The 26,092-nt window shown below is 39.0% G+C and overlaps 1 long non-coding RNA gene across 1 annotated transcript in view; it reads right to left on the bottom strand.

The window, feature by feature from the left end:
- Window positions 1–12,048: 12,048 nt before the first annotated feature.
- LOC147908722 (uncharacterized) overlaps window positions 12,049–26,092 on the bottom strand; it is a 42,932-nt gene continuing 28,888 nt past the window's right edge. The window contains exons 2-3 of the long non-coding RNA XR_015545888.1: window positions 18,580–22,289; window positions 12,049–17,842 (exon numbers count right to left, since the gene is read on the bottom strand). This is a non-coding gene — a long non-coding RNA (uncharacterized LOC147908722). The remainder of the gene's footprint in view (window positions 17,843–18,579; window positions 22,290–26,092) is intronic.

Below are 26,092 nucleotides of genomic sequence, written 5' to 3'. Positions count from 1 at the left end.
TACCCCTAACGATGTACTGGCAAGGGTTCATGAGGGCGGTCCATGAGGTTTTTATAGATTTCTGTTAATGTATAATAAATCATAAGATAATATCTATTCTTAACCAATGATTAAGCACAATGTGGAATTCTCTATTATTAATACACAAGCTAAAGGAGACGTTATTATTATTTCGCTCGAAAAACGTCTGCTAAGTCTCGAGGGAATTAAACGAACGGCATTATCTGGCAAAAGTAGCATTATGTTTGGACACGGCGTACACGACATTGTCCACTGATATTACAGTGATCTGCTCTTTCCGTTTCTCTCTCTCTCTCTCTCTCTCTCTCTCTCATCTTTTCTTTCTCTGGAATCTTGCCTTTTTTCTCTACGCGCCAACTGACGCTTTCCTTTCTCCGCACATTCGCCATATACTCTGACACTCTTGAAGAAAAGTGCTCTCGCGCTCCAAAGGGCGATGGCGATGTAAAGAGAACACGGACACGGACATGGTAGAAGAAAGAGCAACCACAATTTCGCCGCACAATCGCACCATTGCGGCGAGGGTGGCGGGACGGAAGCGGTCAAGACCAAGGGTGACGGTGGAGTTTTTGCCACGGTCGGAGCTGACCGCAGCGCTGGACACAGCAATACCGAGAGTTCTCCGGTTTGGCATTTTACGGAGCCATTCGAGCAAGATGGTGCGTGATAATGGCGCCTTATAGGGGAAAAGCAATTTCTGTCCGCAGACCAACGCTGCGCGCCAGGCTCGCCACCCCCTCCCGTCCTTCCGGTTCTCTTCGTGCTGCGACGGTTACGACATACCGCGGACACGTCGATTCTCGCCTCTTAACGTGGTGTCTAAGTATCACGTTCGAGATATCATGCGACCGTCCCGGCCTTCATTGCGCTCTAAATCTGCTACATGGATAATACCATTTGTCATTATGTATCCCGTAACTGTCGCCGCATTCGAAAGCCGTCACATTACGGATCGGAGTACATATAACGATCAAATATTCCCTTACGTGGACACAAATCCGACCGTGTAAGAGAAAAATGTAATTGTACAATATATAATTGTATTATACAAAATATAATTGTACATAAAATAATAAGAGGTTAGGAGCTACTTTTATAATTATTAATGCCATAATTATTATATTTATAGTTGTACATAAAAACAACTATAAATTACGCTATTGTTTTTTTATATAGAATTATAAATATAATTATTATTACTATATAACATTATAGCAGTAATAAAAGTGGAGTTTGTATAGTTATCACAGTTTACAAATTTCAAATAATTTTTAGTATAAACAAAACGAAATTTTTAAAATGTATTTTAGGCATTGAGTTCGAATCTATTGTCAGAAAAAGTTCATCAGGTCAAATATTTAAGATTAAGTATAGTAAATTTTAAAGTATAGTATTTCTTCCCAAATAATTTGGATATGACAAGTGATGAGTAAGGTGAAAATTTCCATCAGGATTTGATGCTAATTGAAAAACATTATTAGAGATATTTTGGAACAAAAACATATTAGGCAACTATTGTTGAAGATTTCTAATACTTGCGTGAAACTGATCCATAGTTATACATAAAAATAATAAAAATTGAATTCTCAACTTGGAAAAAGTGTCTTATTGAAATTAAAAAATAAATCAAGTCAATCTTTTCTTATATATCTCAAAAACTTGACCCGATGGAAATATTTCGGCAGATTTGATGGGCACCGTTGAAAATTACTCTAGGAACAGTGTAAACTAATGTAATTATTTTATCATACAATTATAGTTACAAATATCAAATACTTTTCTCTCAGTATTATCAGGAGAGATGTAACATTTTCAAAACGACGCTATTCAAAGTTAGATTATACGTTTTAAAAAATGCATTTTTAGTATACCTATACTTTTAGTATACTGCATAATATTTATAAAATTTCGAAAAATATAGACGTATCCGTGTCGAAATATATATAAGACCAAAGTCCAGACATAAAATGGATCTAACATCCCTTTACGCGCAACGAAAATACGCGAAGCGGGCAAGGACGACGAAGGCTTTTAGTATGAGTCTAGTTTATGAGTGTCGGGTACAGACATTTGTTACGCGACAGCTCTCGGCCGTCGTCGCGCGGAAAGAGCAATGTGTAATATTTCTCCAGTGGTCGACGGCGCGACGCCTACGCTTCAACTCGGCCCGTAAATCCGTCGTTTATAACGTGCGGATAATGTGTTTATCTTTTATCGACAACATAAATATTCGGACCTCGGAAACGCAGATTGCATCACGGTATCGTCGTATACAAGTAATAGAATCTCTCTCGTCGTGGTTGAGAGCTGTAACTTAAGACGTTACGAATCCGCACGTAAAGCTTTCCGCGATAGCGTCGTCAGATGGCAAATATTAAACCACTTTCGAGCAGTATATTTTTCGGTTCTCATTTTGCGGCGTTAAATATAAATTTTACGATTTTTTTTTTTTCGCAATCAACACAAATTAAGCAAATTTAATCTTCACAAACTTAACCTTCAAGCAGGGTTGTATCGCATTAAAGAAGAAAACGTTGTAACCCTTGGTCACCCTGATCGCTGTAATCTCGGTCCCAAAATACTTCGGCGTCAAATGGACCGACTGACGTCTGGAGAACCCTTGGTATAGTCGATCGAGACTCGTGTAACCGAGTGGGTAACGTCGTCGGCTGGCCACGAGCACGTGACCGCCACTTCATATCCGATCGTATAAAGCGCAGCGCAGCGCAAGCGAGCGTACCACGACCAACCCTCCTCGCGTCCTCGCCAAACTTTGCCCGACCCTCCGCGGTGAGTTGCCCGCACGTTTATAACCACTCTTCCACTCTACACGCGGTATGTCTAGAAGTCTCCAACGCCAGCCCGATCTCTACGACTCGCACTCCGGGTTCGCCGAAGGGTACGAAGGTGGGCGGACGAGGACAGAGCGAAGGGAGGGCGGGAGAGGCTACCAGATATAAATTTCCTGATATTCGACCGTTCGTGTCGTTTGAAATGGGGCAGTTTTCTCGGGACCTAATGGTTATTGCCTTTCTCGGCGGACATATTGCGTTCCATCCAGTGCAATGTGTGCGGCCGATATATCAGAGCTCTTCGCTCTCTCGACTCGGGGCTCTCTCTCGGCTAAGGGTGGCTGTCAGGGGAGGGGGAGGGCGTGGATGTAGCGAAGAGAAGGAGAGGCAAAAGGGAGGGAAGTAGACACGGGATGAGAGATAGAAAGAGAGAGAGAGAGAGAGACAGAACGTGCATATGTGTATGTATGCGCGTATGTCGTTTTGCAGCGAGGGTGAGAGAGAGATGGAAAATAACGGAGGGTAGTTGTGAAGGGAGGGGGGAGGAGGAACGAGAAAGAGGAGGAGGAGGAGGAGGAAGAGGAGGAGGAGGAGAGATGTCGACCGCGCAGCTACCGGAAATCCCTCCGCAGCGGAGCACAGCAGTCCGCTCGGTGGTCGTGCCCTGCCAGACTGCAGACGGGAAGTGGCCGAGGTGTGGCCGCGGAGTTGAATTATTACAAGCTGCCCCGCCATTCATACAGGATGCATGCCCCGGCCGGCGCCCGTAAATCTTCAACGCTACGTCAGCCCTCGACTTCGCGCGCCGCCTGCTAGCGGCTGATGTTATTATCGTTGGCTTAAGCGCGAATTGAATAACGCTCTGTTCGGAGCGCACTGACGAGGGGTTAAGTGATTTTCACCCCATTAGTCGCGACACGTTGCCCCGGCCCGCCGGACGAAGCTGATGCGGTTACCTTCGCATTCCGTCGTGGCTCTTATTCACCCAGTTTAACGGTGTCCATGAAGGATAAGATTGATTCGCGTCGTAAGAAGCCTTCATAAACAAGTCATTAGTCGCAAGACAGGTGATTAATCTCGTTGATCAAAATAATGACGTGTTAACATTATACACGATCTATTTTTATTATATACCAAGCATAATTTTACCAAGTTTGTATATTAATTGTATATTAATTCATTCGCGTCTAAAAAGGGAATTTATTAAATAAAATACTTCTAAAGAAGCAATATCAGTTTAACCTCCGGAGTTGATGCTAAAATCCGTGACAAAATTATTTGGATTTGTAAGGGCATTTAATTATGATAATTAAAAAGCACTAAATTAATTTCAAGGAATCAAAATAACATAATTCGTATAAAAAAAGAAATGAATACTTAGTATATTTTAATCTTTTTATCAATGCATAATTTTTAAGATTTTTCACTGCTATGTTTCCTAAGGTTTCCACTAAAAATTTTATTATTCGAAGAGTGGAATTTTGGAATCGTAACAAAATTCGTATAAAAATATAAAAATTCTTAAAATTTGTTAAAAATTTTTTTGTCAAATTTTTTAAAAACTCGTTTAAACTAGTTAAAATATTTTAAAAACTGATTAAAATTTGATATAGGTACGTGAACACTTATGCATTGACAGAATGATTAATAAGAACATTTCAAAATTGTCGATGTGTAATATAAATAAAAATTGAATTGTTTGACATTTTTTACAAAGAGATTTATGATTAAGTGAATCCAATAAATCGACCGTCAGTTCCGCAGATTAAAATGATCTTTCAAACAATACATTTTAATAAACCTTATACTTAACAATACTAATGTATTTTGCTCAACTGTACTTCTATTTAAATTGCTTATAGAATTCATTGTCATTATGATCACATTTTGTAATCCAGAACCACATTTTGTGGTCCCTTAGAACACTAATTGATTATGAAATTGGCAGTTAGCTACACCAATTGGCCGTAATCGACGTGAAATTGTCTTGGCATAAGATAGTAATAGCGTCCAGGGTTTAGCAAATTTGCTGTACGCGCGCACAGATATGCGATGGTATTTAACACGTATGCGATGGTATTTAAAATAGAATTCCGCTTTCACGCGTGGGTAACGTAGAAAATAATAATAAATGAACAGATGTTGCTATAAGTAAATATGAGTTGAATCAGATCGCCACATGTTTGCACCTATATCCAATAAATAACGCGCGTTTGAACTGGATTGATACAAGGATTCTAATTTACGCTCGGTTGATCCCTTTCGGTTTACGCCTCAGAGATAGAGACCGCGCGGCTTGCGTGTAACACGCAAAATATAAATAATAACCATGAATAGAACGTGAGTTGCAATTTTACGATATAATTGCTGCGTACGATTAAAATAAGAGCTAAGTGAATGAATTAAAGTGAAGCACGATACAATTGTGTGAACAATCTTTTTACACATTACAATTATATCATTTTTATTTTTTAAAATATATTATTCTATTCTTTTATCAAACTAATTTTGTATATTAAAAAAAATAATCTAGATTCAAATCCTGTCTAAAGTGATATTTTTCACAAGAAGTTCGTTGTAGTTTTAAAATGCTTGTAAATTGTTAAATACCGGAGAAATAATGGCAAGCCAATCTCTTGAGTTAAGAAATAATATTTTTAACTTACATATGTGTAAATCAATCTATTTCTATAGTTAATTTCAAAATAAATAACATTAACGTATGTATTTAATAAATAAACTAAATTTAATCTTTAATACATTGAATTAAATCGTTTAACTCCATTGTTTTAATTAAATTGACAATATATTGAATAGAAGCAGTGATAAAAATGGCTAAAAATAATTTAAATGAACAAGTCCGGTAATCAGTGCGCAATGTATATAACAGAAAAATATATTTAAAATTTACATAGAAATATTATTAGGTACTAATATCCTCGATCGTATTTGATTTCTAATTTATTTGATCTGAAAAACATAATATTACAATAGAGAAACAGAGAACTAAAATATATACGTCATAAATTTAAAAACTACTCACGCATTAAATTAAAAATTAAAATATAAACGTTACTGTAACTATTATATGACACGTCAACCTCCGGTTAATTATAATCATCGTAAAACGTGATTTGCAATTTTACAATGTATAATTGCTACGTATAATGACTAAAATAAAAGCTAAATGAATGAATTAAAATAAAGCACAGCGTGATCGTGAACCATCTTTATTATTATTACAATTATCATTTTTATCTCTCACTATATTAGATACTTAACTCTTTACACTGTGATGTTAAATTAAAATGTAAACGCTACTTTAACTATTATACAACGTGTCAATCGCGTTATTCTGCAATCGATTTAGTTCTTGGATATCAATAAATGTGCGAATATCGATAAACAGTAAGAGCCTAAGTTACCAGTTTGAAAGGAACTGCTCGAGGAACGAATCGACTTAGGCAGATTCCAACAATCCAACAAGAAATGCCATACAATCTCGAGTTCTGCCGTTGAAGGTGGATGGTAAGAGAGAACCTTACTTGGATGCGAAGCACGTATTGACAACCTGGTCACCGGCATGCTCAATGGCAACCCCAAATAGAAAGAAAGGTGAAAGACGTTTCTTCTTCTGTCTTCTCCCTACAACGTTCGATCCTCCACCCCACCCCCTCCTCCCTCTCACCCACGCCATGCAGGAACACTTTTACAACGGTCAGCGCTCTCTGATGTTCGTACAAATCTTACCGACGACTCCTCGCATGCAGTCCAATTTAACTAAATCCTTTTTGCTTTTCCTCACGGATGGTGAGGGCTGGACAGAAAGAGGAAAGGAGAACGAGGGGGAAACGAGGTGGAGCCGAAGGGGTGAGAGGTGGGGAACCCATACGTGAAGATAAGATTGGAAAAGTTGTATGAGGGGCAACTTTAACGGCTATATAACCATTACAGTGCCGATAAAGTGGAATCTAGTGTCTTAACGGTCCGGAACGAAATTCCGGATATAGCGTCGTATATTCCAATGGAGTTAAACACGTTCAGATACCGGCCGCCGTTGTGAATAGTGTGCGACGCTGGTTTATTGGCGCAAATCGATCTGAGAAAACGGCTGGGTAACTTCTGTCTATCTATCTATCTATCTATCTACTCTTGTAAGCGCTTATGAATCTGTCCATGAACAAGGATAAGTTCTATGAACTTAGTTCTCGCGGATAAAAGAACTTTGTAGATACGCTCGCGTTTTCTGTCGTCAATCTCGTCGCGCGAGCGAAGATTGCGCCTCGTAAAATCTATCTAGCTGTAAACGATCGCTGAGTGAACGATCATTAGTACAGTGAGAAAAAAGTTTTTGATATTTGTGGAGTATAATTGTATCATAAAATATTATGGTTTGGAGCTCTATTTTTATAGTTATTACCACTAGAATGTTACGCGGAAAGAAACGGTTTTAGTGAAATATCTAAACATTTAGCTGTAAATTTGAAAATAGTTTTGTTTGGAACATTAAAATAGTTATATGGAACGCTCAAACTGGTTACTAGAATGTCAAAACTTTTTGCAGTATTATTATCAAAGCCTCCTATATAATTATTTTGATGATCCAACAAAATTACTTTCAGATCTGTATCTAATTACATTTTTAAATACTGCAACAAAATCGTTCTTTTCGAGTAATAATAATTAAATTATATTTATAATCCTACATATAAAAAGATATATGTAGTTGATACCAGAAACGATTACGCTTAATTATTATTACTAACATTATAGCAGTAATTATGAAAATGGAGCTTTTAATTATAGTTGTAATATTTTATCATGCAAATATGGTCACAAATATCACAAATTTCTCTCAGTATGTTACAATCGAAAATTTTTTATAACTCAAATCAGTCGCAACTGAAATAAAAAAAATCTCATCAATATTCTTCTAATCAAGATGTCAAGAGTGTTACGGTTTTATTATGAAACTAAATAAGTATACACATGCAATAAATCGGGATCCTTGTGGCAATATGTGCGCGTGGAAAACGGATTGATAACATATGTTATGCCGGAGACAAGAAGCAGTAATTTCAAATTACAACGCGAATGTTGTTGATGTAAATATAAGGATTGCTGGTAGACGATAATACATGTTTGTGCTGCAGGCTACGTTTGCCATAACTCACCTACAGGACTGACAGCTTGCATAATACCCGCGAAATTGGTTTTATAAGACGACGCCAGGCACTGCTTCACAACAATGCCATAAACGCTCCGGGTAAATTACGACTCAGTGGCGTAACAACGTCGGCGTAAAGAATATATCGGGGAAAAATAACAGGCAACAGCGAAAGCCGTATATATATATATATATATATATATATTTGCCGAAGATTTTAAATTATTCAACATCGTCGGTGTTTGCGAAAGTATGATATCGAGCGTTTGTATATTTGCGAAAATATATAAATTCGTTATTGAGGCGAGTCGTCAAACGTTTTCATGTTGTTTAAAACACGCTGTTGCGGAATATTTCACATAAAAAAATATGTTGAAGTTCACGAAATGTATAGGAGTACGTTTCGAGGGCTTTGTTGGACGTATGGTTGATCGATATAACATTGCATACGACACAGGAAATTGAATATCCTTCATGCGGACACCTATCATTTATGGATGTATGAACCTTACATTGATATCTGCGAAATGATTGATGTTTATATTTAATATTACTTCTCACGCACGGCGCATCCCTATTTTTTTTCCTAACACGTTTATAAATACTATGTGACGTAAAAAATGTCTGTAAAAAATGCTGCGATAGAAAGAACGAAATAGCGCAATAGCAACACGCCAAAATAATGTTTTATATGAAGGATCCTTTAAATATTTAGCAAACGGTAAGAGATACACAAAATAAAATATTAAATATTAAACTGCGCCGTGCATGAAAAAAAGATTTTCCTGTAGTATCCGCAGATATTGCGAGAGTACTACCGAAATTATTGATAACTATTGATACTGAAAATTGATTGTTTCGCCGAATCAACGTGCGCTCTGCGAGGAACGTAGGTGCTAAACATCTCTGACAAATGGACGCGCCATAACTCCACCCGCGGATGAAAACGCGAGAGTATGTCTCATGCACAAGGAACTTGACCCGTTCGCTGAGTTATAATCTCTCATATCATTGTTTTATGGCAGGATCATAAACAATTCAGGCGCACAGGACTGTACCGCCCGCGGGAGTAAGCAGGGACCGCCGCGCGTGCAGTGATTTACCGAAAGCCGTAAATTTTTTAACTTACTGCGGATTAGATAGCACCATCTGAATGTAAATTCATCGTGACAAAACTGTGTCAGAACTGTGTACAGTCGATGGCAAAAATAACTGCCGCGCCGTCCGAGCGCAACGCAACGTCCGGCGATCCGCGTTGCTACGCCTATGCGCGATTTGCATAAGATAAATACCTACGGAGTGAGCATACCATCCATCTCGGTGCCCGCGGCCTAATTTTATTCCTACCGCGGGTCTTCTTATGCGCTTCGATTCATAACTTCTTGTTTCCTCCACGCGAAACGAGGATATAAATTTTCATAATTTTACATATTGCACAAACATACATTCGGTCGGTACGGCACACGTGCGCCCATGCGTATATCGTTAGCTAGAAACGATGTAATGATCTCGCAGCACGTCCGATGTTAATATCCCCGCTTTGTAAACGAAACGATCGGTGCAATGGAGTTTTCGGTATCAAGTATTTCGGTGCGGAAACATCAGTGCGGAATAATAAACTCCCCGGGTGATCGATCCCTCTCCAATCTCCCGAATAAAATTACGTTTACGTATCACTTATATAAAATGGACCCATAACACCATTCGCCGTGCACCCCTATCCCCTCGATCATATTTCAATCCTGACGGTTCACCAAGCGGTAGCATTCGATCTCGTTTCTGTGCCATTTGCCGCGCGCAAACGATCGCCATAAAGCAACCCCGCGAGACTCCGGCGCGTCGAAAAAAACCACGTCCACTTTCATGGTACACGAAAACGGACGCGAGAGAGAGAGAAAGATTTCCTCTCCTTCTTCCTCCTCCTCTTATTCTTCTTCCCCTTCATCTTCTTCTTCTTCTTCTTCTTCTTCTACTTGCTCGTCTCTCTTTCTTCTCCTCGCGTTTCCCAAAGATCGCCACGACGCAGTAAGTAGCGGCCATAATCTTGGTGTATGCGCACGGGCATCGCTGTAAGTCCGCCTGTAAACGGCCGAATTATTCAAATGTTCGCGCCCGCTAGTACCGAGCATTACTGTAGCGACGACAAGCGGTTCGCAAGCGATCCGCTCGCCGAGCCAGCCGCGTAACACCCGCCAGGCGTTCCGCGTTCCACGACGATAAATTGGCGCCGATATCGCGGCCAATTTCCAGAATGCGTTTAAGATGTAGCTGCGCGTTACCACTCGTGTACGTAAAACGAATACGGGGGAAGGTCTTCCCGAGAATACGGAGAAGAGAGAACAATTGTACAATAAAGAGCGTTGAGTCTCTCGCACAAGTAACGTCAACTATTTGCAAGAAGTGCACCAATTCTATATGTACGTTCTATATGTACGTCGCGCAGAAATGGACAGAATTGGACCTTGAGAGTTTCACGAAAAAATTAACTATCGAAATAACGAAATATGGTCTGAGGTTTTACTTGTTGAACTTGTTGGACCTAGAAAGTAGAATTTGTTTGAAGTAAAATTACGATATAAGCTCCAATCGGCGAATTTACCTTGGAAAGGGATAAACGTCCGCAACGGACTCGCAATTCGAATAGCAGCCGAGACGAAAAACAGGGTTGCTCGTGAGGAACAGTGGAAGCAAGAGACGAAGGTAAAAAGGGTAGTTGAGTGGCGCGGAGAGCGGAAGGCCAGTGGTGATTTACTGCGGCACGTCGTGCGCCAGATTACCCCGGCAACCCTTACAAACGCGAGCCACCTAACTCCCCGACTAAAAGTTGACGTAGAAACCGGCGCCCACGGCCACCCACGTCGCAATAAACGAGCCAATTAATATTGCTTCCCTCTTGCGCTCCGGCTACTGCCCTTGACGGTCCGCCGGATCATCCCCGTGCGTTGGTGAATAATTGCGCGAACGTCGCCGAGACGAAGAATCGCGGTTACCCGCTATTACCGAGTGTGAAAATTCTGCGGCGAGGTTGCGTAAATTAGTGGAATGGGAACGGTCACACCTCTCACTCTTCATCTAAATACAATCAGTATATTTGGGAATATATATTATTATATATATATGTATATATAATATACATATATGTACATATATATCTATTGTTCGCGATAAGAGAGTCAAACTCGAATAGCTGTCGGGGCATTGTATTTTTTTCAAAAGATTTTCCGAAATTGCGATACGAGTAACTAACGATGATATAAAGCCAGTGATAGAGACTCGAAAATGTAGAGAAAAAGCATCTCTATGTCAATATTTCTCAAAAGATTACATCGTCATCACGTTGTCAGAGATCACGGGCAAGTTCGTTAACGTTTTTGATACGCGCCCATAAAAGCTTTCGGGCATGTTTTACATGCAAGAGGTCTTTGTTCGGCGTATCTTCGTAAGTCTCGCCCTGAAACATAAAGGAAATGATTAACGAGCGAGCCCACCCTCCTTCATTTTCACGCCGTTTGTTCGCTCCCTCGATATTTACGAACTCTTGCCATAATATATGGCTATACGCCATATACGTATAACGTAGACTTATGGCCAGTCGTGTAACTCCATATGGAAGTTTTAATACAACAGCGAATGATAGTGTCGAAGCTTCTAAAAATAGCATAGGTAATGTATTTTTGATAATTGAATTGTGTAATGAGAAATCTTTCAATGTGTTCTGACATGTGCGATAAATATATTATAAAACAAGAAAGAGAGAGAGAGAGAGACAGAGAGAGAGAAGAAAGAAAAAAAAGTTCCGTTATTATTAGCATTATAATATAGATTGATAAAATATAGAATAATAAATATATACGCGTAAAGAATTATTTTGCTGAATATAGATCTAAAAGTAATTTTATTTGAAACTCAAACTGATTACTAGAATATTAAAATTGTTTGCAACATTGTTCATTATTTCTCTAATTTTTGATTTACAACATAATTATTTTGATTATCCAATCAAAAAAATTATTTTCAAATTTGTATTCTATATCCAGTAAAAATTTTAGATCCTTCAAAAAAAAATCATTCTTTTTTCGTGTAGATATAGAAATATATTATAGATACGAAATTACATAAGTAACTTGGTATTTCTCACGCCATATTTATAACGTTCGCTATACGTTCGCATTAACATCATACATTTCATATTCATTTTTGTACAAACGCCGACAGCCTGGGCATTTCAAATGTAAAATGATGGATTGTCGTGGTGTTAATCAACGTGGATAAATATAGAGCGGCAGGTTCGTCTATATAAACCGTCCATCAAGAGGAAGAAAGAAAAAAAGAAACGTCCGATTTCATTTGCCTGCTCGCGAAGTTCATAACGATATACCGACATTTGTCAAGAAGCACGTTACGCGCGCAGTGCACCGACGAAACTGGCAGCCACGACGATGTTAGCAACCGCCATCAGTCGCGCGGCGTTGTTTTAATGCCCGCGTGATTCTGCGCCGGGCTGCGTGATGAGGCCTCCTAATAACCAGTCGCTCACACGTCTGGCTTGCCACCCTTATACCACCCGCTCCCGACGGCACCGACGTCACCCCAACGGCTCCCGACTAACACCGACACCGACCAACGCGCGCACTGACTTCGACCCCCTTCACGGCGAGCTGCGAAACTGTGGCATGTCGGCTTCGCATCAATCTTGTTAAATTACCCGCCCGGCCAGGAGTCGTTCTCGCGCGCTCCTGGATTGATAAATTGCCCGGTCCCGTCTTCCGCAGACACGTAACGCGCTCGACGTCGCGACCTCGGAAGGTAGGGAACGTGCGAGGGACGCCCGTTACCAAAATGCGCCGAGGAAAATCAAATTAACGTGTGCGCGGCGCTTCGCTTTCTGACAACACGAATCCACTTCGGCGCGCCGCGCTCCCGCCGGGCTGTCCTTCAACGTTTCGGACGCCCGTACGGTGAATAGGAATGGCGAACCAGGTATGGGGCGCAGTGACAGGCTGCGGCTTTCAAGATGACTTTTTGCTGTCGATCACCCGACACGGCGAATCGAATTTTCACTCGGCACGTTTTCCAGCCGTGCCCGTCATTTGCGCCGAAACGAAATGCTATGCTTAATCAGGGGCTAATTATTTTAACGTGCGCTTCGAGATCAACAATCTGCGGGCTTTAATAATAAATCGAATCTCCATCTGTTTGCGAACAAAAACGATGCTTTCAACGGTTGTTTCGGCGCGATATTCCACTAATTCTGAATCCCTTGTAATTCTAAAATATTTGTTTGCTAACAATTAACGTCTAAATTTCTTTAATCCTTATAGAATGTTATCGTACGTAAATTTTACGTAAGTGAGCGAGACAATTGAGCGCTAAGCTATGCATTCAGTGATACATACAAAAAATTTTCACGTTTTTGTCCTAAGGAAAAAAATTACATGATTGATTCCTAGTTTGAATCTCCTGAATCAGTATTATAACAGAGTATAATGAGTGATTTCAATTTTTAAGTAGTTTTGTATTATTATTATTATATATTTATTTAAATATTAAAAAGAGGCACGTACACATTTGAATTACAGATAAAAATTCAAGATTAGATTTTATAATATGCATATTTTTTCTTTTCTTTTGAGTTAATAGCTACTTGTGTTTATATACAAGTTTAAATTATAAATATTTTGCCATTAAAAATATGAAATTATAAAAATATAAAAAAATATTTATTATATCAATTGGAAGTATATATCCTATTTCCTTGTATATAAAATTTATATACAAAATAACAATACCGTATCACTTTACTGTCTTTTTGTTGAATTACAATTAAATAAAAAATTGATAATATTCTGAACATTTAGATAAAAATAAATGCAAAAGATTTTTTAATTATGAAACAATTTACATTAAATATAATTACGTGTATAAATAGCATTCATACATTTAACAAATTTATAAGGTGTCGTGATAGACGCTGGACATCCGCAAGTAATAAGAAGTTAAGGAATTAAATTGTAACACGACTATTTTCAGTCGCTTTAACGTAATAGCAAATCGTAGAAGGATGATCATAATGAACACTGCCGAGCGCATAACGTCCAGCGTCAGCCGTAAACCTCTTGCCAAGTACCATCCTTACCTTGGCAGGTACTATTCCTTCTACCTATTGCCAGTATTCTACCTACCTATCCCCATTCGAAGTCGCGCTATCGTCTTCAGCTTCTCAGCGATGAAGATAACTATCGGCTCGTTACACCTACCGAGCATCGTGGCGAACGTGTTGTAACCAGGACCAAGTACCACCTAGTCGGATCATGGGATGAGATAGAAAGAAGGCCAACTAAGCCATCGCTGATAGCGTCTCTAAGCTTGCGGACCTGGCTACCCCAGTGAATGCCCGCGCCAGTGGCTAATGGTAGGTCCGCGGCTTTAGCGCGACAACGCGACCATGTTGAGTCGGACCAACGTAATCCTTACATATGGCCGAGAGATTCCACGGGATTAGGAAGGCGCGAACCCATTGTGCTTGTTTCCTCTCACTGCGTTGAGTATCCTCCTAATATCTGCCGCGATTCGACTGGTCGGTCGACCAATGTTAGTCGCGAAACAATTCCGCGAATATTCACTTTTCAGACCAGGGATGAAGGTTCAAATACTCCACTAATACTTCGTTTCATCAAGTTTCTCCACTTTATCCACGATCTCGAATGTTGAAGCGATTCACGTTTTAACGAAGATTTCTAATCAGATTTCTGACATGAACGTTAATCGTATATTTATAGGTGTAATGATTGTTGTTTCTTATGTTCGATGAATAGTCGTAAAGATCAAGATGGATCGGATAGTGAGATAATGTTAATCCGGCCTCTTGTTTTGCGAAGATTCGTGGGAAGATCCTCTACTGAGTAAGTCGAGACGCGATGTGAGGTAACTCAAGTCTCGCAACATCGATGTGCTGTTAAATGAATAAAGCAGAATGACTCATCCTATCTGTAGAATTTTGCGAAACAATCCATATGAAATATGAAGTATACACATGTCAATATATTTTTTTAGGTAATACATAAAATAAAAGTCCTAATGATTAAATTAACATAAGAAGATATAATTCATTCTATTATTATTGATTAGCATTACAAAAGCAATCCACATAAAACTTTGTTTTGTCGATGATCGAAAAAATATATGCTGTTATATAAATCTAAAAAAGAACACTTAAGCAAAATTTCATTGATACCTTACAGTGTCACATCATAGCGATTGTACTAGTAAGTGAACATTGAATGAAATAAATTTTTTTTAATTCAATTTTTAGTTTCTTCTACTGTCGGAAAAAACATACATGTTTAGATAAATATAGTACAATGTTTTAAACAATTTTTAAATGCAGACACCATTAACGAATTTGGTTGGGCGCATTTGTGCGCATTAAAGTGCACGTTAAAGTCGTTGTACACTGATTTAATCCGAGCAAAAAGTAAAATGTAAATATTTCGAATGCGTACTTTCATTCACTTATATTTTAAATATGTATTTCCATGTATACGAATTGTTGCGAAAAATGTTACTAACAATAAGTATCCATCGGTGGTCTAAAGACTTAGGACGCTGGCATGGAATGCAAAAGATATTAAGATTAATCTAAAATGTCTGCGTGAGCATCAATATAACTAAATTGCTTGTTAACTTAATTTATGATATTACTGTTCTAGTTCCGTTAGAATTGCGTTTCAAGACCGAATGTTTCAAATGGAAATATTTAAGCACTAAGATCCTGTTTGGACCGAATATTTTGATACAAAATATTGAAATCAACTAAGAAGAAGCCAACTGCGGTCAAACTTAGATATTAGAAAAATTCTATATGTAATTTATTATAAATTAACATTTACTTTAGATATATGACTGAAATAATAATAATCTCACAAATTTTTCAAATTGGATCGTCAATTTGAAAAGCTTTATTATTTCAAGCCTTATTTAAGATTTGACGTAATTGGCATTTCTTCTTTTATATAGCAGTCAAAATATTTAACTTCTTCTTTTTATATAATTTGCTATTTTTCTTACTGTTATTGATAAATATACTTAAATAATTATGAACATATTGTTGATTTCTCAATCAATAAGCATATTCTGTTATTACATTTACCTTATAAATTCTACATTCTAAAAAATGTCTGTATGGATTTATAATCCTTGATGTTTATATCAACGTCATCATGTGGATTTAAAATTTATTGTTAAATTCACATCACGTTTGTGTTAATATTAACATCAACACAATGAAAATTATATAATGTTAAATCCACACCGATACTTTTTAGTGTACGCGTCGTTGTCTCTTCAAACTCCACAAATAACGTAATAACAATTTTATTTCACAATTAAACGACAAAGGTAGACAAACGATCACTCGTCGAATCGAGTACGCAACTCAGTGTGTAGAACCAGTTGAAAAACGCATTTCGCCAAACGCATTTCGAGCTTCGAGTGAAAAGATGTTTCGAGCGTTCGAGGAAAGGAATACTATAGGGGACATAAATTTCGCATGCAGAGGAATCAAGTGGTAGGTACAATGTATCGCGGCAAGACTATACTCCGCCGGGTTTTGAATGATAAATGGCCTTCAGTGGACTGGCTAATGAGTCGGCTAGACTGACTTATACGACTCCGCGTTGGATTTTCCAGCGAAGGACTCCAGGACTCTCGGTGCCACGCTACCGGGGAGGTGACGCTCGCGGGAGTAGCCGTCGTATCATCGTTACGGGCGCTCATTATTCAAACTTACCGCGTTCCATCTATCTCAGTTTTACATCGCGGGAGGATGTGAGCTGCGTGACGATGTCGGCGGCTCGGAATCCCCCGGCATGCATTATTCACAGTTTCATATTGAAATTGCACGAGGGGCACACACCGTTGCTTCGTGCGCGCGCGCGAGGAAATGGAAACGCATTTTATCTCTCGCCTCGGCGACAGCCCGTCAAAGCCGCGCCACGTGACAGACGGCCTTGTTTCCACCTACAAATCTACCTGACGTTTCTCGCCGGTCGCTACCGAAAAGCCTCGCCGAGAGAGAACGAACACGGAATTTGACTCGTACAGCGTTTGCGGAGGATATAAATCACCGTAATAAATAGAATGCGATAGATGTGTATCGTGATGTATTTATTTCGTCATTCTTATACATCTTGTATCGAGAACATACGGCAAATAGAAACCGGAAATAAATAATGCAATTTCGTGAACGCGACGCTGAACGTCAATCGTATCTTCTTTCTTTATTCTTTTTTATCGAGGTATAAAAAGATAGGAAACACAGTTTAGAACTGTTGGATAAATTATTCCGATGTTATTCGTTCGCCTTTTCGATTAATAATTATGTACGCACATAAAAATCATCATGATAAATAGACTCGCCAGTTTCACATACGATTGCGCAACGCCCATCGGTCATTCCTTAGCCCCTCGGTGACGTACATCCATTAGGTCTAGTGTCCCCCTAGTGACGCAACGCCAAGGTGCGTCCCTATACCTGTTTCGAATAATGCACGCTGCGAACAATGACGTGTGGTGATGTATGTGGGTTACGGGTCGAGCAGCTGTTGCTCTCGACAACTGGTTCCTCACACTCCCGTGGGCGCTCACAATGTCACAATGACGTGTGAGCACTTGTGACAGCATCGTGTGGGTACTACATACTACATTGGAGTTTGTATTACAAGCGCTTGGCTGCACGCAAGGGTGGCGCGACTCTTGACGCTCGCTGCACAACACACGCCGTGCGCACATTTCCAAAATACGGTCCGAGACCGTGATTAGCTACTTTTTATCCAACCAATGGATGCAAGCTTCTTCGATGTGCCTTCGGGAAACAAAAATATATCGCAGCTGTATATTACGTAACATTCGTTATCACAATAGCCTGCGAGTTATTTTAACTATTCACACGTACAAAAAAGTTCCACTGCAAAATTTTGTGTGTTCAAATTATTGCTAGGTTACCTTGCTAGGTAACAACAAATTGACGTTATTTGTTGTCATTGTTTTGACGTTTAAATGATAATAATCATTGTGGTGTATATTAAAAATAAATTCTAGAGTCTTAGTTCATGTTATCAAATATCAAAAAGATTCTGTACCAAACAATTTTCATCGCTTAGTAAACTAACAAAACCATTCTAATGGTTATTTCGGAGAATTTATCCGTGGAAAGATGTTCAGCCATGTTAATGTGTTTCTCAAATATCTTAAAACTTATGTCAAAACTAAAGATAACCATTTTGAATGTTAATTATTACTTTTGGTATTTAATAAGATAATATTTGATTTAAAATTAACATACTCTAGAATTTTTTATACATTACTATAATTATTTAAGAAATACAAAACTGTATGATCCAACTGTTGAGTCTTACAATTCCTAAATTAAGAAAGCTGAATATAGAAATCTGTAAGAGAAGAGAGGAGAGAGAGAGAGAGAGAGAGAGAGTCATCGTTAACATCATGAATGTTGGGGAGTCAACATTATCGACGACACGTCGACGTTTGAAACTCCCCTGCCTCTCGCTAACCCCATCGCGAGACGTATATTAATCTTACCAGCATGTATAACGCGATACCGGGCGATAAGTAGTCCAATTTGGCAAGATACGTCATGTGAACCCATCCATGTCGAACTTGGAGCACTACGCTTTGTAAAGCCTCGCCGGCTTCGCCCTTCTCAACACCCGTGCGGCGCAGAGCTGTGTGTGCAGTCAGGCTCGTATTCGCCTGGCTATCGAGTCTGGATCACGTCACGTCGCGTCGGATCGCGTTACGCTCTCGACACTGATCGGAGATTAGCGCCGCCAAACCCCTGCCACGTTGGCTCGCTCTCGCTCTGTCTCTCTCCCCCTTCAATCTGCACTTCGTCCCCTACGCACTCCCGCGACGCAGCCTGTCTGCCTACCTACCCGTACCCTATCCACCATCCCTCGGATTGCATTCAAATCACGCACAAAGAGCTCAACTTGAGAGCTCTTCTCGTAACCGCACTAGTGCCGCGCCTATCTGACAGCCGCATCTAACGGATTTTTAACGACCTTTTGTTGGCCGAAAAAAGAATGCATATAAGCTTCCGATAGTCGACCGGCTACTCGGTCCCCGTGGTACGAGACAACGCACGGAAACGATCACCAGATAACGCACTAGGCATTAGGTACCTTTTGGCGTGTCCTCGATAAATCCGTCCCATGGTGGTGCAGAGTATGGAGAGAGGAGTAGAGGGGAAGGGAGAGAAAAAAGATAAACATTTTACAGATTATCCTCGCCAATGCTGATTTGAATTACGGTTACCGTGAAATTGAAATCATGATTTATTGGCGGAGGAGACACAATTTATCTTTTCTTCTTCCCTTTTTTCTCTGTCACTGCATCTGCCGTCAAAATATCCTTGACAACTAATGGGACGCGTTGCGCGTCATTCGTGTAACTGACTGACGCGCTGAAGCTAATCGACAGAAAAAGTCTTTATGTTTGTCGTCAGCTTTTCAAAGTCTTAAAGACCGTCCATTGTCTATATCTTTTTTTTTTGTTCAACTAATAAGAGAGGAGCAATCGTAAACCATAATAGAGGAATGCTTTTGTTTACATGGTTTCCTGAGATCGAAGAATCCTGAAATTCAATTGTTGTCGACAGGTTACGTACCTTTAAGCACGACTACGGTGATAAATGACTCCTACCGCGTGCCTCGTCGTTACCGCCTCATTCCGAACTTCCTTGCTCCGGCATAGTTCGTTTAACGTCACGTCGGATCTTCAAGATGGCGCTGAGCACAGGAGGGAACGATTTTGCGAGAGTCGTTAGCACGGCACCGAGCCACGCCTCCTTCTACGAGCGTTGCCTCCTTTTCCCGTACCCGTACGCGTTGCGCTCTACAAAGAACGGGCTGAGGAGGCACTCGAGGCGAGACCGGGGAATCGCTCGGAAAGACTCGTGAAACAAGAAATAATCACCCTATTATCAAGAGTTTAACGAGGCTTCGCCTGTTATTGAACATCGCCTCCCTCCCTCCCTCCACCCGCACGGCAACACAGGCCGGAGAGATATGAATTTTGCTTCCTACATCTCACCGACATCTCTTCGCTTACGACGACGTTAGCTCGCGGCTTATGAAAATATATGCCGAGTACGCGACGACACGCACGCGTTTGCGCGAAAAGTAATGAGACGTTATTAATTGAACGTCTCTCTTATTTATCCCCTCCCCCGCCCTCTCTCCTCTTCCTACCTTCCCCGTATCGCTGAGTGTTTTATTAAAAGATGCCAGAGATAGTCGATGTTCCAAATGAAACAGATGATCGTTATAATAGATACAACTGAAAGAGTTCTTTTCCAGTATTTTAAAAAGATTCTATAGAAATATACCTGTCCTTTAACTTCTTATGGAATTAAATCTAAGTTGCTTTGAGAAGTTCTTTTTCTATTCTTAATAAATGTGAAAAAAAATCGTTAGCAGTACGCGGCATCGCCGCCAGATGGACGCGCCGGAATTCTATTTCTTGTAAGTGAAAAACTACCAGGATAGAATAAAATGCGGTAGCATTATAAGACTTCTTAATCATGTTCTAATGAAATGATGTCGAAATGATACCTTGAAGATAAGCCCACAAAAAATTGGACTCCGAAATAAAAATAATAATTTATTACTAATATCATCAAAAGATTATTATTTCGATTTCATTGCAAATTTTTTATAGACTATAAAAAAATTTTTTTGTATATGAAAAATTGCTTAGAGAATTGGTGACGTAAAAATTAAATCTTTTGAAATTCTTATGAATGTTTTTAGAACAGAAATAAAAGATGGAAAAAGGAACATTATAATTGAGGAAATTCAAAAAAAACTCTTTCGATTCTTTATGCACAGCCATGGCGAGTCAGACATAAAAGATATACGAAATAATGTGTGTTCCAGTAGATAAAATCGACGATCGCGTATTTTTACTAGTTTTTAGGCACAACGTTTAATCATAACAATCTGTGACGATCTGTCCTGCCCTCTCAAGAGAGCCGCCAATAAAAGTCAACCGTTCGCGTGAGAAGCGAGAAACAGTTTCCGACTCGCCGCCGATGTCATACATCATGTCGCTTAATGTACCCACTTTGTTAATTTCTGCACTTGAGACTGTAATTAATGCGCGCTGAAATGTAAGACTTGCGTGAATGGTAATCGTTTTTCTGCTATAAAAACCTACGGTTTCCGTTCCACCTTTCTGTTACCTTCCATAAAAATGTAAGTTCCGCAATCATAAATCATTTTTAATCAACTTCCGTTTTGATACAAGAGCTCGTTAAACGAGCGCTACGAATGTACTAGAATTAATAATACGATAACACCCGGTTATGAATCGGATCGGTCAAAAGAGAGCGGCAGAAAACAAAAACATTTCGCCATCTCGCGTTGTTGTTGTACACAACTTACAGGATGTATCTGCTATTCATAATTTAGGACAATCTTGATAACGAATAATGATAAAGATGGACGCATATCATTGCAAAATCAATAAGCCAACGAGGAACTCGTGAAGAAATCGTATACACAATTCGTACCATTCGTTACCGTGAGTAATGAAAAATGGCTCCGTGCTTAGATGGAAGCAGGTCGCGTCGGAAGAGATATAGATAGGTAGGTAGGTAGGCAGGCAACTATACGGGGAGGATGATAGAGTGGGCCTATGCATTCGTCCAGTAAATAGCGTGATTGATCGATATTATATTCATAACAGGCAACGACTTGTCATCAATCATATCCCGTCGCGCATAACTGCGGGTCTCTGTAATATACCTGCCCGGCCGGTATAATACATTACGCCTCCAGTCCGTATTCAGTACACCGGGTGATCTAGAAACATTCTCCTTACGCCTCCCGCGGAAAAGCTGGGCACGCTAGAAAATTAATGGCCTTAACAACGCATTGTAAAATACCGTACACGTGTCCGCTTTTTAACGAAGTCGAGGCCACGACTTCTCACCTGTCAACGAAGTGGCGCACAGGTAACGGAAAATTATATCGAAATATTATTTTTAATGTAGAAACCCGATTACAATCCTCGCCCACTTATATATTTACAATATATACATTTTCCTTTTTATTTATTTATTTATTTATTTATTTATACTAGCGCGCACAGTTACGCCCGCGTGTCGTGCGCTTGCGTTCTTCGCTTGCGATGCGATGGGTTGATGCGTGACAATGGGTCCGGTGCTGACACGGTAGCCTTCCCCCCGTTGCCACTCAAAACCTCTCAGGTAACGCGATCCCGGCAGCCTAAATAAACAAGGTAGAATAAATAAAAGCTATTCTATATGTCAGTTCGGTGTTTGCCTAGCTGTCACGGAAGTGGAGGGCACTCTCAGTCTCAAATGGATATCGAATCGGCCGTTTACAGCCCTCTTCTTTCGGCGTGCGATAGGCTACCGTTCTACCGATGGCATATGAACGATATTTTTATCATCGCCATGTTATGTACGCTCTCTTAGATTGGCAATGTCAGATTAAACCTCGGGGAGTTGGAGAGGGGAAGAATTTCAAATGTATCTGCTACGATGTATCTGCTTGGAGAAAACGCAACCTAGTGTAAAATATTAAACCTTATTATTCTTAATATTCCTGGTTTGATTAATATTTATCACATTAGCATATCGGTAGATATAAAATATGCTAATCCTTACAGAGAGAGAGAGAGAGAGAGAGAAAGAGATAATGAACATCGCGATGTCGCTTTCGACGATTACGAAGTTGTGGGCAGATCGAAATAAAATTTCCTAATTAATGCGCGCGCTTGATAAATAACAGGAAGCGTCGATTCCACGGTCCCTCAACGATCGGGAGCAATCGCGAAAGACGTCCGAGATAAGCAGACAGGCGGCTTGGTGGAAGAAGCAAATGAAATTGACAGTCGACGTTTGTCTGCGCTTACGTTCCTCTCGCGCTCGTAGTCTCTCTGTAGTCTGTCTGTCAGCATGACACCGAGCGACGCCTTCTTTATTATACATTCAATTATTAGGCGCTGCGCATGACAAGCGCTATTGCATATTTATATCTGCCAACCGAGGCGAGCTCAGCCGGATAAGGGGGTTCCTGACAGCCCGTCACGAGCATACGTTAACATTCTTAATAACGTACCCGGTTTGTATACGTCCAACGTGCACCGGTGTGTGCGTGCGCATTCGTATATACACGCAGAAAACGCATACGCGCACAAACGGCACGTATACGTAGACGAAAATGCATGAAATGCACACACACACACACACACACGGCCGGGACACGAACGTGTAAAAGCCACACGATGCAGTGGTGTAATTTCAATACACGAGGAAGCTATCAACCTTTATAACCTGTTTATTACGATAATACCGTAAATTTGCATCGCGTGTTCCACCGTAATCGCTTGCCGCGGCGGATGTCATATTACGTTAACTACAGTAGTTAAATAGGCATCCGGGGAATAGGCCCAAAGCCGGCATACCCTGAAATTTGCGCCACTCCCAGTGTACATGGATATTGGTTTCAGGACGGTTTAATGAATTCCGCTCCGAATTTTATATGGCAGCTTGTTTAACACTTGACCGACGAAACATCTGACCAATAAATCAGCTATGATTTTATATATGTATTATACATATTTCACATACACACTCTCTCTTTCTCTATAAAATCAAGTACATATTATAAATATTATCTGGGAATTATGTGGAAATATAAATCACATTTTGCGTTATGTAGCGTTTAAAACTAAAATAGGAATACATATATGTGTTCGATTAAATCTAACGCTCACCTGCAGCATGTTATTATAATCTTTCGGACATGCCCGAGGTGTTGCGAATTTCGTAATGGATGCGGTACAAATTTCTCTTAAGGTTTTTTAAAGAAACCAGAATTCTCCATCAGTCTTGTCTATATGTACCGCGTTAAAAATATTATCAAAGACGTCGCGTTCGCGAGATAAAATGCATGCCGATACAGTAGCTTTTTCGTCAACAAAATGCTGAACAACGATCGTATATCAGACACCGCCCACGGCGACCGTGGGCACCATAAAGAGAACAAAAACTTTCTTATTTTCCCCGACCATGGCCGCCTGCTTTGATATACGATACGTTTGTACCGTGTCGGCCAGAGCCTTCGAAAGCCGACCATCTACCGTAACAGCATTTTTATGCTAAACTGGTCGATGCAACTGACAAGAATTGACAGAATTCGGAAAACAGCTGACAGCCCGCCATGCAGCCACTCCTCTGTCCGCCGGCGGTAAATTTCAAACTGCCTCTCTCCCTTCTTTTTCTCTCACCGCAAAACGAATGCTGGTCCATTTCTACCACGTTCGCAGTCCCGCCCAGATAGCCTCAAAAATTATGATTAAACGGGGAGAAGAGAAAGAAAGAGAGAAAAAGCGCGAATGTCAAAATCCGGAGAGTTTTGTAAAATGTAAACTGCATAATATGCAGAATTGGGAAAGTTCGTAAAAGGTTACGATTTACAAGTAGTAATTAAAGTTACAATTTTTTTTCTCAAAAAATAACTAGTTATTATTATAAGTTTCCAATTCTAGAAAGTAACACATTACAGTTACAATAATTTTAAACGAGTCGTTACTTTTCAGTCTGTTACGATTTTTTAATTTTTTGCATCGCTATTTTAAATATAAAAACTTTATACACTTCTAATATTATTGAATTATTTTAGTAATTATACCAAACATTCAGTGTTATACACTATATTATTTATAATAAATGAAGATATACACTTAGAATTATATTAATAATATGAATATGAAGACGTTTTATTATAGGGGAAGGAGTCACCAATATCGTCATATTACAAATGAAACTTTAAAAACATAAATACAAACTAGAAAGTATCTACTGTCAAATAATATAACAATTTTTATAATGCCGTTTGTAATAGTTAACTTTTTCATAAAATAAGTAAAAATAAGTGTCTGTCAAAATAGACCCCATCAAAACTGACATAGTAGACAGTAACATCACATATTCTTATTCTTTTCTTTTACAGGAGTCATCTGTACAATATATTTACAAGAAAATATATATAAGATTTTCTGGAATCCTTTCACTTCAATATAAAATGTTTTTTGTTGATTTATATGCATATTTTATACCTACTTTTCTGCAAGATACAAACATGTAATGTAACAATTCTTTTTTGAGGATTATTTTCTATAAATATGATTCTTCAGCTTCGATAGGGCTATTTGATACTACAATGTAAGATTAAGTTAGCTTATAATCTGTCTTACTGGCAGATATACTGCACCCTTATTTTATGATTTACATTATATTATGAAAAAAAGAAAAAAAAAGAAAATATAATTAAAACTGAGACTTACAAATATGTAAAAAAATGATGTAATCGATAATCACTTAATTTTTAACAGACTTGATAATCATTTAATTTTTAATAGACATTTACAGAGTGTGATGATTATCATATTTTATAAATGTCGTGTATTCGTCAATATATAGGCAATCAGAATGAGTGTTCAGTAAACAATCAGTGATAATTTATTGATAATTTCTTGTGATTAGGATAAAGATATCACATTCTACAATTTAGAAAGAAACAATCAGTATTCCCTTCATTTTGGTCACCATATGTTGACAAACAAGTTCGATATAAAATAACTATAAAAATAACTATTAAATTAGTTACTAGTTATAAAAAAAATATAATCAAATTAAATTACAGAAATAAAGGAACAAAGTTAGTTATTCAAAAAATAACTATAATTGTAACTTCGTTACAAGTAATGAGTTACTTCAATACTGATAATATGTTCAACGAAAAAATAATATACTAATAAATATACCACACGTCGTTTAAATAACAATAAAATGACTCTGAAATCACTAATAAATCTTTACCTTTGAAGTCATTATAAATCTTAACTTAAACATATGACATTTCTGCATTTTGATTTTGTAATTACCACAAATGATATTCGTGATCTTTCATTCAACGTATTTTTTATTCGTTTGTTTCTCATGCAAGTGCTACGTATAAATATTTAAAACGAATTATCGCCGGGTCATAATAGTTAACTT

This window comes from Acromyrmex echinatior, chromosome 8 (assembly GCF_024713525.1).
Source record: "Acromyrmex echinatior isolate Ae372 chromosome 8, ASM2471352v2, whole genome shotgun sequence".
Taxonomy (NCBI): Eukaryota; Metazoa; Arthropoda; class Insecta; order Hymenoptera; family Formicidae; genus Acromyrmex; species Acromyrmex echinatior.
This window is presented reverse-complemented; position numbering and strand designations above follow the sequence as displayed.